This window comes from Paramisgurnus dabryanus, chromosome 4 (genome assembly GCF_030506205.2).
Source record: "Paramisgurnus dabryanus chromosome 4, PD_genome_1.1, whole genome shotgun sequence".
Lineage (NCBI taxonomy): Eukaryota > Metazoa > Chordata > Actinopteri > Cypriniformes > Cobitidae > Paramisgurnus > Paramisgurnus dabryanus.
Window position 1 is genome coordinate 50,806,955 of NC_133340.1, and position 7,089 is coordinate 50,814,043.

General features: G+C 35.2%; 1 long non-coding RNA gene across 1 annotated transcript; it reads right to left on the reverse strand.

The window, feature by feature from the left end:
• Nucleotides 1-2,792: 2,792 nt before the first annotated feature.
• LOC135735564 (uncharacterized) lies at nt 2,793-6,729 on the reverse strand. Its single transcript, XR_010527651.2, has 5 exons — nt 6,086-6,729; nt 5,435-5,552; nt 5,316-5,351; nt 4,030-4,092; nt 2,793-3,590 (listed from the first exon to the last, which is right to left on the reverse strand). It is a non-coding gene; the product is annotated as an uncharacterized lncRNA (long non-coding RNA).
• Nucleotides 6,730-7,089: the final 360 nt, after the last annotated feature.

Here is a 7,089-nt window from a genome sequence, read left to right on the forward strand (position 1 = left end):
GAAAGCTTTATGGCTAATGTTAAATATTCTAAACATACTGAAGTAGTACAAAACAGACACATTAACAAGATAACACTTTCACTGTTTCACACAACTACAGATTCTATCACAGATGTAAATTTGCATTATTAACCAAATCTTTATAAACAGCCCCCATAAGTAAAGGATGAAATAATTTATCTATTCTATATAATATAAAAAAATGTTGGGTTTCTGTCAACCAAGTGTTGGATCAAAAAGGGACAAACCCAAACCGTTGGGTTGGAATTTAACCTATGCCTGGCGGGTTCAAACCAAAATGCTAGGTTGTTTTGTCCAATTTTTGATCCAATGCTGGGTTGAACATTAGTCAGGATATTTTGTGACTGCAGGGTTACTATTGTGTAATTATGATGTATATAATTTGTGATAAATTAGTAAAGCAAATTGGCAGATTCTTTTTCTTTAGGCAACAGAAAAAGTACATAAATAAGATGTTTATTTACTTGTTAACCGACTTAAATGGCCTTAAAACAATTTGAAGCTATTTGAAATTAGAGGCAACAAGTGAATTTTAAACACAATGATCAAAGATGCAACATACTTGTAGCATCAGGTGAAGTTTTTGTTTTAAATTGGGTTTGTTTGTTTGTTTGTTCTATAATGTAAATATCATAATTACAATTGTTCTATAATTTCAAAATTTAAAGAAAAAAACGAGTGGTCTGACTTCAGGTTTGTGAAATTACAGTAAGTTAAAGAAATAGTTCACCCAAAAATGAAAGTTCTGTCATCATTTACTCTCTCTCTCTCTCATGATCACCATGGTGGTAATAGAATGTGTGTGGGTGGGGGGGGTGCGTTATATTGATGCATGATATACATTGATGCATATTGTCTTATATGATGCATACATATACAGCGGGGAAAATAAGTATTTGACACATCAGCATTTTTATCAGTAAGGGTATTTCTAAGTGGGCTATTGACACAAAATTTCTACCAGATGTAGCCATCAAACCAAATATTGAATTCATACAAAGGAACATTTAAGTATACAAGTTGATTCATAATAAATAAAGTGAAATGACACAGGGAATAAGTATTGAACACAACTGATGGCCTATAAATGCTTCTCATTACCCAGGAGGCACACAGAAAAGACTTCATTATGGGTAAAAGCAAAGAACTCTCTCAAGATCTTCGTAATCTTATAGTTGAAAAGCATTTTGATGGGAATGGTTATAGGCGCATTTCCAGAATGCTGAATGTTCCTGTGAGCACTGTGGGGGCCATTATCCAGAAATGGTAAGAGCATCACTTCACCATAAACCGGCTACGATCAGGTCCTCCACGTAAGATCCCTGTCCGAGGAGTGCAAAGAATAATCAGGAGAGTTCTCCAAGAGACACTCGGGCAGAACTTCAGGAAGACCTTGCATCAAGGTCTAAACTATACACAAGGCCAAGGAAACAATTAAGTGGTCAGTCAATCACCTGACCCAAATCCCATAGAAAATCTATGGAGAGAACTGAAGATCAAGGTTCATAAAAGAGGCCCAATGAACCTTCAAGATTTAAAGACCATTTGTATGGAAGAATGAGCCAGAATCACTCCTGAGCAATGCAGATGACTGGTCTCTCCATACAAGAACTAGAAGCTGTAATCACCAACAAAGGCTTTTCTACAAAGTATTAAATAATGTGTGTTCAATACTTATTCCTTGTGTCATTTCACTTTATTTATTATGACTCAACGTGTATACTTAAATGTTCTGATTTCTTTGGATGAATTCAATATTTGGCTTGATGGCTGCATCTGGCTACATCACTTAGAAATCCCCTTACTGATAAAAATACTGATGTGTCAAATACTTATTTTCCCCACTGTATTTAAAAAAAAAAAATGTAAACGAGGATCAGATATACATTTCTTAACAAACGTGCTTGTTCACAGGCACCAGTTTCTTTTTCCACCGGTGGGTGCTCGTCACAACGTCAAGCAATGCTTAGGTTACTTAGCAATGACAGATACTCTGGAGCACCTACATGCCTTGAAAAAAAGGAAGTTTTGCTATGCAAGATTGTAATAAATTTCTTTGTGACGTGCACACCATTGCGGGTCCCACTTTACCACCGTGGGTCGCACTTCACCACCGCGGTTGTGTGTGGTTATGACAACCGTCACAGCCCTAATGAGCCCCATTCACTTCCATAGTAGGAAAAACGAATATTATGGAAGTGAATGGGGCTTATGAACTGTTTGGTTAAAAACATTCCTCAAAATATCTTCCTTTGTGTTCATCAGAACAAAGAAATTTATACAGGTTTGTAACAAAATGAGAGTGAGTAAATGACAGAATTTCAGTTTTTTCCTATATTGGTTCTACACGGAAATCTTCCGGAAGTTAAGTTTGGGCCACAAAAGCGTTTATGTATGTTACTGTCGCTGAAACCATCTATAACAGGGTTCCTCACATCCTACCCTGGAGAACCGCTGCCCTGCAGAGTTTAGCATCAACCCTGATCAAACCCACCTACCTCATGTATGTTTGATTAAAGAGGAAACACAGTTTTTCTATATTTTACTATGTTCTTTGATGCATGTGCAGCAGGCATGTATGACCTCACATCGTGACCATATTATGAGCGCACACTGAGTGTGCTGTGACCTCACATCAGGGCCATAGTATGAGCGCACAGTGAGTGTGCGGTAACCTCAACTTAGATGAATTAATACATACCTATCTTTTTTCAATGCATGCACTTCTAATCTTTGTACAGCGTGACGTGAATGTGTTAGGATTTAGCCTAGCCCCATTCATTCCTTAGGATCCAAACAGGGATTAATTTAAAAGCCACCAAACACTTCCATGTTTTTTCCTATTTAAAGACTGTTACATGAATAGTAACACGAGTAAGTATGGTGGCACAAAATAAAACTTTTGTTTTGTTCCTAAGGAATAAATTGGGCTTGGGTAAATGCTTACACATTCACGATGCGCTGTACAAAGATTAAAAGTGCACGCATTGAAAAAAAGGGTTTGTATTAATTTTTAAGTTGAGGTGATAACATAAAAAATATTGAAAAAGTGTGGTGTTTTCCTTTTAAGGTTGGAGCTAACTCTGCAGGGCACCTTCAGGGTAAGATGGGAGGAACCATGGTCTATACGGAGATAAGACGAAAAGAAAATGCCATTTATATTTTTTTCAAGGCAGCTCCCTTCAGATGTGGCATTCATATAACAAACGTTGTGTCAACAATACAGATTGGCCTGAAATTAAACAAAAAAAATCTGTACAGTTCCGGCAAGTGAATCTGTGCATATAAAATGTTTTCATTTGTGAAACAGGTGGAGAAAGCAACAAATTGTGCCATTTTAGCTTGTATTTTCAATATCAGTATTATATCAGTTTTACATTTTTACCTGGGGCTATCTTTTAATTCAGAAACATACAGTAACTATACAAGTATATTAATATCTAGCATAAGTATACAAATATAATAAAATAAACATTACAAATACCAAAATGTCAGAGATTCTGTACCAGATGTGACAGATAAAGAAAAATTCTCCAAGCTGCCAAAAATCACCTTGATCCTTGGTGCATCTAGGGGATAAAAAAGAACACAATATGATTCACTGAAAAGTATTGTAACTTTCCTTTAAACAAGATTATTTTTTATTAACATTTTTAACCAAATTTGACACTGAAACATTCTGGCAGTGTGAACTAGTGATGCCCGCATTGAAAAATATAGGGATGTATTAATTAGTCTAAGTTGAGGTAAGAACATAGTAAAATATTGACAAACTGTGGTGTTTTCCTTTAATATAGTGATAGGATAATGCTAAACATTTTTATAACATTATATAGACCCACAAATGAGTATTTTTTTGTAAAATAAAATGTGCTTCCCTAAAAAAAGAAAGTCAGATACATCAGGGATGGCAAGAGGGAGAGAAAAAAACTAGATAATTTTTATTTCTGTATGCACCATGCCTTAAAATTGATAAAGCTGGTTTTATATTGGCCAGTTTATACTTACTAGTGTTGGATTTGTCTTTCTGTTGGTGTCTATTCTTACTGTAAACAATGCTTCAATGCTGATCTAAAAGAAAAAAGAAAGAATGAATGCGTTTCATCTTTAGCAGTTATCACTGTTGGAAAATGGAATTTAAAAACATGTTTAAGCCAAAATTTATCACGTTTTCAAGACGAGCACATGCTGTATAATACATTTCTGAGAAGTTACTATTATTATTAAAAATGGTAGAATGTACAAAATATATTTTTATCTACCATCATCAAATGTCCCATGTTCCCCACATGTATGTGGTATAAGGAACACATGAATAAAAGGGTCAGCTTACACTTTAGCTTCTTCATCAAAAATTTTTTCTGATCAAATGCTCTTTTTTTAGCACCCTGCCCCCTTGGAACATGTAGCATTATTTTATGTGGACGTCATTTTAACTGAAACAGGAAATCACAACCGAACTGTCGAGAAGACCTTCTCTATTTTTTAAATGATTAATAGTGTTTATGGCACAGTCCAGCAAAGTCGCATTTCACAGCTTGTGGAGTGCCACAGTTGTATTAAAATAAAATCACAATTAAGATATAAAGTGTTATTACAGAATAAAAACTGATAACAGTGATATGTAATTTTTGTTGGTGTGTATGCAGCAGTGTTTCTTTTCTCTTCTAGTCATTACTGCTGTTTATAATGTTAAGGCCGTCTAACTGATTGTGATGTTTGATCTCCTCCAAACTGTTTTTGGCAGAGATTCCTACATATGATCCACTCTGTGCTGTCACGCTGGACCGGAGCACCCTGTATGTTTGTGCATTGTAGTGGCAGACTTCATTCCCCCCAATGGAAAGCATATTTACATTGTCTGAATCATTCCTATCCCCTACTTTGTGCTAAGAACTAGTAAATGTATGTCTTATCTCAGGTGCGTGTGATATCATGTTCTGTGCAATTTAGGGGGCAGGACGCTTCAGCATATAAAGAGCATTTGACTGAACAGGAAATTTGATGAGAAGATGAAGTTTAGGATTGTGTCATAACAATTCTAGAGTGACGTTGCTCATGAAGTCACAATAAGTGAAGAAGCATGTAAATGCTGTTAAAAACGCTAGGCAGACACCAATTGTGAGCGCTTGCCAACGTTTCTTCAGGTAAGCGCTTTTGTTGCTATTTTGTTCTGTTTATCAGTCGTACAGGGTCTTAGTTGGTTGGTTGTTGTAGTATTTGTCAATCATTTCCAAAAAATATGGCAACTAATATGCAAACACAGTCTTTATATATTAGGATAAAATTAATACCTTTTGAAAATGACGTGGTAGGAGACTTCTCTGGAGCTTGAGGGGGAAACGCACACAAAAACAATATTAGTAATTTTATTTAATGGGATGTGGACTTTCAAAATTGAAACGTTACTCACCAGCTCCAAATAAAACATCCTCTGTCTCATTTTGACTTAAGTCCCAGCGATCCACAGTAGATCCAAGAAAAACAGGATTGTATAATCTTCTACAGAGCAGGTTCAAGTTCCTCTCGGTCTAACAAGTGTACATGACAGTGATCAATTTACACATTACAAATATACATTACTATTTATGCTACAATATAAACGCACCAGTATCACTGATAATCATAATACGGAAAATACGTCAGGATTTTACTGTCGCAGATTGATTTTACAGTTTACTAAAAAACTTCGACGAAACTTCTCCTTATATATTATCAACATCAGCTACAGAGCGTGTCAAATGCTTCGTATAACGGCATCATAACTACCTTGGAACAACATGTATAACTGCGAAACATTTAGCTTGTTAACCAAAGGTTTTATTAGCGTAGTTACAAGAAAACAAAACACGACACGACGCCTTAACGTTACTATAAACATCTCATCAATTCAGACATCACGTTATGTGAGCTTGACCTAATAACTACTAAAAACACACATTAACATTAGTGGTTCTTACGTTGATATTTGCAAATATCGTTCACGGGCTAATCGCGTTTAGCATCTTACTTGAACACTTTCTTTATGCGTCAATATAAAACTGGTAAAGTAAAAGGTATTTACCTGCTGCAGTTTTCCATATGTCCGGTACCCGATGGTTAAAGTCTTTGTCCATGTTATGTTTTCTAACTTAAATTCAACCGAATTAAAAAAAATACCGGATAGAGTGGACCAACCGATGTACTGCAGCAGTTCTGCAGAGTGAACTCCTCCTCCAGCAGCATCAGCAAATACTACCGGCTGCAGGAGTTTGAAATGTTGAAAAGTGCGCGCTGAATTGTCATAGGCCAGAGATCTGGATGACGGTCAAAACAACCAATCAGCGCTTATAACAACAAGGCGAGACACCCAATAGCGTAATCATAGTGCAACCATCGCAATAGTTATTATTAAAGTATTGACTACAAAAAAGCGTGCGTGCGTGTGTATATATATATTGTTAAGAAGGCAATGCACCCATGGTATATTTTAAAAGTCTTTTTTTTTGTATGCAAGAGGTGGGAGATGTTGAAGTTACAAATGACATGTCTAAGTACACATATGGCCAATACATACACACTCTGCTTACATCAGTAACTGAAAGAATTGCTAACGGACAAATAACTGCTGTCTACTGTCCATAAATGAAAGTTGAATAAAAATTAATGTGGCTTTGGACAGAGGCTGAACTGTAAACATGTTATGTGAGAGGAACATGCACCATGCACAAACACTACAGTAAAACTCTCACTTCTTTCCCTACTGTACAGATGCACCCTTATGCAACAAAAATATATTTCTCAATATATTACATGACAATATATTTAATGTGTCTCCATATATTGTGAAATTTACATAGTAATATATATCATGATATATTATATAAAAATATATTATATATATGTAAGTGATATATTGCAATATATTATACAATACTGCAATTATTGCCGTTTTCATATATTGATTAAATACATCTCATTATACTATTTAATATATCCCATAATAAATTGGAAATATATGAAGTAATATATTGATGCATATATTCTAAATGTATGTAATATATTGAAGTATATATTGGCAATGTAGTA